The following is an 11,277-nucleotide window of genomic DNA, read 5'->3' as shown; positions in this document are numbered from 1 at the left end:
CAACCTCTTATGATTTGAAAAGTTAAGAAAATCAAACAAGAGATCAAGTGACTTAAGTAACAACACATAGTAAATTAGTGGCAGAGCTTGTATTTGAATTAGGGTCATATTGCAAATTAAAGTTTCTTAATCACTATACTTCTAAATGATAATATCTTAAAATTATATTTGTCAAATATGCTCTTTCTTTGGGAGAAAATAGGAAGCTGAGATGGAAAAATTTTTACCTACTTAAGATCAACTACATTTTAAGAGATCTCAGAAATACTGGAACTTTTCATTGCACTTCATGCTATATCCCTTTGTCTCAGTCATTCCAAAAATAAATTTGCTGCTTACTTCATTTTTAGGCATTTCAGCTTCCCCCTCTATGTCTTTTTACAGGCAATCTCTCCCTTTAATTTGGAATCCACACTCTTCTCACTTCTACTTGTTAGATTCTCTAAGTTTCATAATGGTTCATCAAAATGACATGACTCCAGAAGCTTCCTGATCTTCATAATTATTAGCATTTCCTCCTTTCTCAAACTATCTTTTATTTACATATTTTATGTACATGTTTCATCCTCAGTATAATGCACACTAGTGGAAGGTTGGAGTCATTTCTCACTTTTTTTTTTCTTTGTAGGACTAGGACCTCGCCCAAAACTGCACATAGTAGGACTTGTAGAAATTTCTGTTTATTTTAATTAAATTGACTCCAAATTCAATATATTTCCCATTATTTTAACCTACTAGTTTTGTGATCTTGGGAAATTTACTTGGTTTACTCTGTTTCCTCATCTGTAAAATGAACTGGAGAAGGACATAGCAATCCATTTCAATATCCTTTCCAAGAAAACCCAAAATAGTTCCAAGAAGAATTTAATACAATGAAAGATGACTGAAAAAATGTAGATTGTTTTCTCTTTATGGTTTTGCTGGTCATGGATAATTTTTTTCCTGGTCTGCACATTATAGAAGCAACATAGAACAAAGAACTTGGATTTAAAAGTGTATTATTTCTATTATTTCTATATTTCTATATTTCCCCTCAAAAATGTTCATGGATTAATCAACATGTTTTCATTTTGTCAATTTATTTATATTCTTGACCATAAATGGAAAAGAAGAGAGTTGATAGAGAAACAAAACAATGTGGATTGTTTTCCCTTTATAGTTTTGTTGTCATGGATAAATGGTGTCCTGCTCCACGCATTATAGAAGCAACATAGAACAAAATACTTGAACTTAAAAGTGTATTATTTCCATATTCCTCCTCTAAAATCTTCATGGATTCATCAAAATGTTTTCATTTTGTCATTTTATTTACATTCTTGACCATAAATAGAATAGATGAGAGGTGATAGAGAAAAATCATCTCTGGGAGTATAGGACTGGACTATCTTACCATGTGCTATTCAAGTGTCCCACTGACCCAAAAAATAGAATTCATGTTCTGTTATGGGCCAGAACTCTAACACAAAGATTCTTACAAGGTGTTAAGTCAGTGGAATTGATAAAGACAATGGTTATCTAGTTTAGCATGGTGATTAATAGTTCTCTAAGTTCAGTATAATTGATTTGATCTTACAACAAATAATGGTTTCCTAGTGATATAATGATTGGTTTATACTCAGTGTAGAGCATATAAACCAGGGTCAGAGCCAGTTTCACTCAGAGCCAGAGAAGACAAGCAGATTGGAGGATGTGGTGATCTTCTTCTTTAAAATAATAATGGTTCTCTCTCTGGGGGAGAAGGCTTCTTGCAGAGGTTTTCTGGAGGCAGCCTTAGTTTCAGTTGAAAGTAAATAATTACTCCAAAATGCAGCCAGCTGAAATGCAAAAGTTTGTTTTCTCCTTCCAAAATAGCCCGGTTAGTTGAGGCCTATCTCTCTGCTTGGTTCCAAGAGCTCTTGCAGCTTTGTTCTTTGCTTCTGCCTCTGCTTTCTTCAGCCTCCAGCCAGCACCAAGGTGGAAGATGCAATGAATGTCTCTTGCCTTGAAGATAGGGCTTGTGGGCTTCCTCCCAGAGTTCTCCTCTCTAACTGCAGTCAATGTTCTGGAGAAATTCTTCCAAGCTCTAAGAGCTTCTTCTATATATATGATTTCCCAATTCTCTCTCCTTCTGGAGAGAATGGGATTCTGGGTTATCTCCCAGAGTGCTCTCTGGCCCTAAGAACTTCAAGAGAGGTGTGAACACAAGCATTATTGTCTATCAGTTGTATTTAGTACCTTGTTTCAAGTTCCGGCCCAAAACATCTCCTTCCAAGATGAAATCAATCATTGAACCATGCCAAATTAGATAATTATTGTGTCTATCAACTCTAATGGCTTAACAGTTTGTAGCTCTCGAAGTCAAGGAGAGAGAGAGATTCATTTCTATCTTTATCAGCCTTGTGGTGGTGGACCTGGCCTCCTGCATTTTCTCCACTGAAACCAAGTCCACACTGAAGGCCATGAGAAAGCTAGCTGAGCAGCAAGTGAAACAGACAATAAAGAATTTTGAACTTCAGCACCTAGCTACTCCTGTGGTGATTATGGAACTGAAACAAAGGCTACCCAGACACCTCCAGAAATGGTTTTCTGTGTTTAACCAGAAATTAACCATTATAATGTTCTATAAGTCATGTAGGTGAGGAATTCCATACCATATCTTTCATTATGTTTGGGAGACATTCAAACTTCCATTAAAATATTAAGTTCTTCAAGGGCAAATGCTGTTTTTCTGTTTTTTCTTTGATTCTTTGTATCTGCAGTGCCTTTTCATATAGTAAGTACTTGGAAAATGCTGATTGATTGATTGATATGAATAGCAATATTCTTTTCTATGAGGAATTCTTGATTCAATTATAATATGAGGATCATATATCAAAAGCTAGAAGTCTCTTAGAAGCCAACTAGTCTAGCCCTCCCATTTTAGAGATGAAAATTCTAAGGCAAAGGGTGATTCAATGATATGATCAAGATTACACATGGCTATTCCCTGTTCAGATAGTGAAGAAAACAGGACAATCTAGAAGACTGCTATTCTAGTATCACATAAGATGAAAGCAAACCATGAAAAATTCAGTGTCTAAGAAAAAGAATTTGTATATACATTCAATGTATGAAGCTAGTGCTTTAAACTTATGGTGTCTGAAATTTCCTGTTTAAGAGAGCCCAAATTACTTGAATGGATGTTGATACTTCTCCACAATTTACCTTGATTGACAGAAAGTGATTTAAGAGAATTTTGAGCCAGTTTATAGAGGAAAAAAATCTCTAAAAGCTTTTATTTTTAAAAATGAGCCTGAGGGGCAAAGCTAAGACGGTAAAGAGGACACATGTCTTTTTCTGAACTCTTCCCACAAAGCTCACACTAACATCAAATCCAGCCTCTGAACTAATTTTGGAGTGTCAGAATCCATGAATATCAGGAGTATAACAAATTATCAGCAGAGGATAATTTCTAACATCCCCAGAAAAGGTCTGTTTCAATTGGGCATTGAGGGAGGTGGGTCAATCACAAGTAGGCTGAACACAAACATCAGTGCAGGCAGTGTGGTATAGTGTGGGCTTCACACACCTGGGAGGAATCTACAGCAGTGTTGGCTACTCTGCCCTGATTGCAAGACAGTAGATAAGCAGACTAGTTATAAGAAACCCAATACAAACACATAAGGCAAAGAGTGAACCCCCAAATGCCAGAATTTCACAGAACCTGGACACACCCACCCAGCACCAGAAGTCAGTTAGCCCTTACCCAGCACAGTAACTACAGCATGTAGGGGAAGCTTGGACAATCTCTTCCCTGTACTAAAAGCAGACCTCAACTTTTTAAAAAATTGAGCCAAAAACAAAAAACAAAAACAAAAACAAAAAAAAAAAAAAAAAACTCTGGCCAAAGATAGTTTTTTATGGTGAAAGAGAAGAACAGTTTTCAAACTCTGAGATCACATTGTTTCCAGGTGAAGTCCCAAAGGGTGATATAAATTGGTCCCCATCTCACAAAGCTCTCTTGGAAGAAATGAAAAAGGATTTCAAAAGAAATCTAGGAAAAAAAACAGGGAAAAGAAATGAAAACTTTTCAAGAGGGTTTGGAAAAGGAAATACAGAAATTATCTGAAGAAAATGTCATACAAAATAGATTTAGTGAAATGGAAAAAGCATATAACTCCTTACAAAATAGACTTGACTATTGAAAATTGAAATGGAAAAAGAAAACAACTCCCTGAAAAACAGAATTTGTGAAATGGGAAAAGAAAACAATTCCTTGAAAAACAATTTGTGAAATGGAAAAAAATCCATCGAACAAAACAATTCATTTAAAAATTCAATTGGACAAATACAAAAAAAAAAAACTAAAAAAGGTAAATAAAGAAAATAATTCACTAAAAATTAGAACTAAATAAATGGAAATGAATGACTCAATAAGACATCAAGAATCAGTCAAACAAAAAAAATGAAAAAATAGAAGAAAATGTGAAATACCTATTTGGTAAAACAACTGACCTGGAAAATAAATCTAGGAGAAAAAATCTAAGGATTATTGGACTTCCTGAAAACCATGATGAAAAAAGAACCTAGGCATTATCATTCAGAAAATCATCAAAGTAAACTGCCCTGATATCCTAGAATCAGAAGATAAAATAAGCATTGAAAGAATTCACTGATCACTCTCCTATCAGAGACCCCTAATGAAAACTCCAAGGAAAAGTGTGCCTAAATTTCATATCTAATGGACAAAGGAAAAAAATAATACAAGCAGCCAGAAAGAAACACTTCAAATATCAAGGAGTTACAATAAGGATTACCCAGGACCTTGCAGCTTCCACTTTAAAGTATTAAAGGGCCTGGAATCTGATATTCCAAAAGGCAAAGGAATTTAGAATTCAGCCAAGAATAAAATATCCCACTAAACTGAGCATTTTATTTCAGGGAAGAAGATGAACATTCAATGAAACAGATGAATTTAATATATTTCTGAGGAAAAGACCAGAGCTAAACAAAAAGTTTGACCCCCAAATATAGAACTCAAGAGAAACATAAAAAGATAAAAAGGAAAGAATTTTTGAGAACCATATCTCCGTTATGGATATATTTAGATAGTTTAGGTATATTTGATTTTTCTATTATAATATAAAAAGAAACTAGAAGTCAAAAGAGGATTGTACTGAAAAAAAGGAAAAAGTAAAGGTAAAATGACAGAAATTACATCTTACGAAGAAGCAAAGAAAACCTATTATAATTGAAGGAAAGAAGGAAGGGGGATGAACATAAAAATGAACATAAACTAGAAGCTTTGGAATCTGGAGATGTTGATGTGTACCAACTGATAAATGTCTGGGCAAAAATTTATACTGAGAGAACATAAAGACAAGCAAGACTTAAAGAGCCAAGTTGGGAATGAAGATTTTGCAGATGTGTAACAATTCTAAACCATTCATCTGCCTCTGAAACTCTTAAATTTGGAACACAATTATTTGTTCATTTCTCAGTAGTTATTGGAGAAAGAGATGTGTAACTGAAAATGTTAGAAAAAAAGTAACATGTAAAAATGGATAATATAATGCAGGAATTGAGTAACTCACTAACAGATCAGGTCATAAATTCATTGGCTCCTCAACATTTTGAATCAAAACATATCTTAGAGAATAAATGAACCAGTGAGCTAAAATAGTCAATCACCATCAAAAAAAAAAAAAGAATATGAAGAATGGGTAATAAAACTTAATCAAAACCAAAAAAAAAAATCCAAACATATTTCTCAGTGAATAAATTAAATTTCAGCTCACTCAATTCAGAAAACTTGTAGAAGCAAATAAAAGAATTTATGAAGATCAAAGAAAGTTAAAAGAAAGCTTTACCATTCACTTAGGAGCTCATACTCCTAAACCATGCATAATTTGGGATTTCTGAGAGCAGACATGTTGGACTTCTGCAAGCACAACTGAAATCATCTGAGTGATATAAAGCTCCATCAGCAACAGATAGCACTCTCTATTCATCATCTTTCCGTGTCCTCATTCTATTAGTACTCTCACTCTAATCATCATCTTTCTGTATCCTCATTTTATTGGTAGATAATTATATCAATTCATACAGTGATACTAAAAGAGATTTTTGCTAGTTTGTCAAGAATTCACTGGCTTCCATTTTTCTTGTATTTAAGGGCAGATAGAAATTGTCCAGATGGTGGTGCTTTGTGCATGAACTAAACAAGGAATAAATTGAAAGAACCAAGGGATTCAGGACACTGGAATGGAGGAAGTGATATTAAAGTTAATTATATTGTGGATGACAACATCAGATCTGGTAGAATAACAATTTGCTAGATCACAATCATAATTCTGCCATAATGGGCCTCGAAAATATTCTGAAACTCTGCCATACTAAAGACAACACAACAACTAGTATTCTTCTCTTGCTGACACATGACTATACCATGGTGCTTAAGGAGAACAGAACCTGTATTTAAATGTGTAAAAAGTTTCATCATGGAAATGACTTGATGGGGTGGAAGAATTTCTAGGATTGTACAGTTCCTCTTACCACAGAATATTTCTGAAGAAATGTTCTATAAGTTGCATAACATTCTCATGAAAATATTTCAAGTATCATCACATTTACATTGACATCTAAGCATTAATCTTTTTGGCCCTCAATTATGAAAGTGGGTTATTAAATGTTTCATGATTGAGGCAACACTGGAATTATCGCAAGGCTTAAGTAATGAGAATGTAACTATATTGTTGTTGTCATAAGGCATATATATTAAGTTTGCCAAATGGTCATTTGCTACTGAGTCACTGACATTCAATAATTTCCTCCTTGACCAGTCTCAAAAGCATCTTAATTAGGCCAGTCACAATATGTGGACTAAATGTATATTCCCCATTTTGCTTTCATCATCTAAAACTTTTCTTTGCTATATGTAGACCCTTTACATAAGAAGCTGGCTGTATCTTCTTTGGTGGAAGAGGGTAGACATAACATTATATGACCTTATAAAGACCTATGTTATATTAGATATTGATTAGATATTTCTTTCTTTGTAAACTAATGAACCATTTAAATGTCAGTCATGTGCTAGGCTTAACTGCAAATGAAATTTCTCATATACTATTTACCAAGTAAAATTTAAAATAAGCTAAAATATAAGCAGAAAAAAGGAGACACATGAAATATATCGAAGGCAGTATTTCAATACAGGAACTACAATTCCAAAGCTGCTTCTCTTAGAGGTCCTGTATTTTGAATCCTTGTTCTGCTACTTACTTGCTGTATGATCTTGGGAGAAAAAATATCATCCCTTTATAGGCCTTAGCTGCTTTCTCAATCAAAGTAATTGTGAAAATGGGAAAGGAGGAGGAAGACAAGAAAAGTTGATTCCTAAGGTACTCACAAGGTTTAAAATTCTACAACTCCATATGAACTCATCTTGGTTCAGACAATTCCTAAATATAGGTAAGGATTCCCACTCATTATGACCAGCAAGGCCCCAGTGCTTCTCCTACACAAAGACAAAGTGGTTGAAGGTAGTGAACATTAATCAACAGCATCTTCATCAAGCTTTTACTTGCTTGACACTGAACTTGTGACACCCACAGATGACACAAAAAGTGAGTGGAGGGCCCAGCTTGATGGCACAACCCAAGATGACGGCTGTTGCAATTGGCCCTGTCAAGCAGAAATGCCAGCTCTGATTTGATGAGAGTGATGATTTTAAAAGAACCTTGTTTGCTGAGAAACAGAGGGCATTTAACAGTCTGCTTTCTGGTCCCAATCTGTTGCAAAGAAAGCACATTATAAAAACATTAGCTCTCAAGCAAAGCTACAGCAACCTAGGAAGGGCCTGTGAGGGCAAAGCTGATGAATCAGAACCTGGGAAGGCAGCCCCTGTGGTGTAACAGAGTAAGACTCCAAAGCCCTGGAGGGGGGTCCCTAGCCTCATTCAGACAAAGGCCAGAAGCCTGCCCTCCATCTGTGCACACAAAGCCTACTGATGTCAGGACAAGTTACTCGCCTGGCTCAATAGCAGAGTGTGAGCTTCAGATTGTGCTTCCAAAGGAACCAGATGGTGCAGACAGTCTTAGGTGCAAGGAAGAGATGGCACAGAGATAGCATGAACATTTGGACAAAAGGAGGAGTTAATCACTGATCTATCCTGACTTGCCAAGGGCATGCAACTGGACCCTCATAACAGAAAACGGAAGATCTCCTAGGGGTATGGGTGGGGAAGGCTCTCTCACATGCTTTCTTAAAGGTCAAATTGAGAATTTTAATCTTGTTTTTTGTAAAGATGCCCTGGGTTTCTCAGTATTTGTATAAATAGGTAAATGGGGCTTTGAATTTTTTCCATAGTTTTAGTAATGTTATATTAAATGACATCAACAAATCCTTCCATTAGAAAAGTTACTTGCTGTACATCAAAGAGACATGAAACACAAATCTTTGAAGAATTAACAATTAACATAGAGCAATGGACAGTACGTTGGGTGTGAGAACAGTGAACCCTATCACTAATGATCTTTGAAGAAACAAGAATAAAAGCTGTAATTAGAGACATATTAGCTAGAAAGAGAAGGTGAGCTGATCATGTGCTGAAGAAGAGGAATGATAGGTGATAGTTAATGCTGTTCTAATCTATTTGTTTTTAATACACATGGCTTTAAAACTCATATTGAGAGAGAAAAATGAGAGCAAAAAGGAAAGCCATGGGAAAGAGAAAAAAACAGGAAAAAAGAAGCAAACATAGCATATGTTGACTTACATTCAGTCTCCATAGTTCTTTTTCTGGATGTAAATGGCATTTTATGCACCAAAATCTGTTGGGGTTGCTTTGAATCACTGAAACACTGAGAAGAAACAAGTTTTTCATAGTTGATCATTGCATATTTTTACTGTTATTGTGCATAATGTATTCCTGGTACTGTTTGTTTCAATTCAGCATCAGTTCATGTAAATATTTCCAGACCTTTCTCAAATCAGCTTGGTCATCATTTTTCATAGAAGAATAAAACTCCATTATCTTCATGTACCACAACTTGTTCACCCATTCACCAATCGATGGGCATCTACTCATTTTCCAATTCTTTGATACCACAAAAAGAACTGCTACAAAAAGTTTTGCACATATGGGTCCTTTGCCCTCCTTTGACAACTAATGCTGTTCTTTGATTTTTCTGATATATCTTGAGAGAGTAAAGGGCTTCTAAAATGTTGAAAGGTGACATGGGCAATAAATGTCAATAATACATAGATATGAACAGTTACTATGTTTTTTCTGAAGATAACATTTGAATTGATGAGATCACAGATTCATTTGAGTCTTATGGAAATCAGAATAGTATGTTGAAAGAAATATTACCGATCTATTAAGAGATCGCTTCTCCATATAAAGAAAAACTTCCTAACAATTACTGTTTTCCAAAAATGGAATACACAGCTTCATAAAGTAATGAAATACTAATACTGGAAATGCAAAGGAAAACTAGATAAGCACTTCTCATGAATGCTGGGTGGTAGATTTTTGTTTGGAGGATGGGTTGAAATAGAGAGCCTCTGAGGTACTTTCTAGCTCTGAGATTTTCAATTTTTGATTCACATGGTCTTCATTTCTTGAACTTCATAGTTACTACAGTTATTTCTTGCACATCATGACTTTCCCTATCATACTTTCAATACATTGTCCTCTATGAAGGACCTATAATGAAAAATAGAATCCATACCCAGAGAAAGAACTAATTATGTCTGCATACATATTAAAATATAGTTATTTTTTTTTCTTGAGGGTTTTTTTTGGGGGAAATATTTTATGATTTTTATAAAAATGTTTTATATGACTTTACATGTGCCTTCTCAATGAAAAGAAGGAAAGAAAGGAGAGGATATGAAACTCAAAAATTTTAAAAAACAAATGTAAAAAAAGATTTCAATATATCATGAAGTAGCATAAGAAATTTTAAAGGAGTTTTGTTAAAATCACAGAGGACAAATGAAGGCTAACGGATGTCACAGAAAATGTTTAGAAACTCAGAAATTATAGATATAGTCTTGTAAAATATCAATATATTTTATCTTTTAATACCATAATAATTCAGACTTTTTCTCTGATATTAAAAGAGGACCAAAACATTGTACATAAGATTTTCCATATCACTAGCCCCCACAATGTGTAAGGAATAACTATAGTTTTAAAAATCTCTCAAAATGCATAATTGTCCTACCCAATGCAGCAACCTGATCTGAGAATAAAATAATGAACAACAATAGATTAAATTTACTTTGTAGATGCTACAATTATCTACACTGTTATTTTACAGTTGAGAAAACTGAATCACTGAATAATGTGCAAATGAATTTTTCACAGATGTGAATGCTAGCCAGTATCAAGGACTGGTTACAATGGAACAAAGCTCTTACCAACTCTAAATCCATATACAATTCTATGATGTCTTTACTGTGGTTTTGCACAATAAATTTATTTTTTAAAATAAACTATCATTAACATGACTTTTAGTTAAAATGCTAACTTTGTTTTACTTTTTTTTGTAATAACAGCATTTTATTTTCAAAATATATGTAAAGATAGTTTACAATATTCACCCTTGCAAAACCTTGTACTCCAAAATTTTCTTCTTACACTTTCTCACCTCCTGCTCCAGATAGCAAGTAATCCAATATATATTAAAAAAAAAACATGTTCAATTCTTTTATATATATGTTCATATTTATCATGCTGCACAAGAAAAATCAGAACAACAAAAAAAAAGGAAAATGAGAAAGAATATAAAAAGCAAACAAAACGAAAATAAAAATGGTGAAAATACTATGTTGTGATCCTTAGTCAGTCCCCACAATTCTCTCTCTGGGTGCAGGTAACTCTCTCCAGCACAAGTCTATCACAACTGGCCTGAATCACCTCATTGTTGAAAAGAGCCATGTCCTTTAGAATCGATCTTCACATAATCTTGCTGTTGTTGTATACAATATTCTCTTGATTCTATTTACTTCACTTAGCATCAGTTCATGTAACTCTCTCAAGGTCTTTCTAAAATCATTCTGCTCATCTTTTCTTATAGAATGATAATATTCCATAACTTATACCATAATATACCAGTAATGTACCATAACTTATTTAGCCATTCCCCAACTGAAGTGCATCCACTCAATTTCCAGTTCTTGCCACTAAAAAAGAGCTGCTACAGACATGTTTACACATTTGAGTCCTTTTCTCTTTTCTATGATCACTTGCTAAACAGGCCCAGTAGACTGTATCAAAGGGTATGCACAGTTTCATATTCTTTTGTTCAA

General features: G+C 34.2%; 1 pseudogene; it reads left to right on the top strand.

Moving 5' to 3' along the window:
* Positions 1-5,227: 5,227 nt before the first annotated feature.
* Positions 5,228-6,610, top strand: LOC100920868 (annotated as a pseudogene).
* Positions 6,611-11,277: the final 4,667 nt, after the last annotated feature.

Source organism: Sarcophilus harrisii, chromosome 2 (genome assembly GCF_902635505.1).
Source record: "Sarcophilus harrisii chromosome 2, mSarHar1.11, whole genome shotgun sequence".
Classification (NCBI taxonomy): Eukaryota; Metazoa; Chordata; class Mammalia; order Dasyuromorphia; family Dasyuridae; genus Sarcophilus; species Sarcophilus harrisii.
The sequence above is the reverse complement of the archived record's forward strand: the minus strand, read 5'-3'. Positions and strand labels throughout refer to the sequence as shown.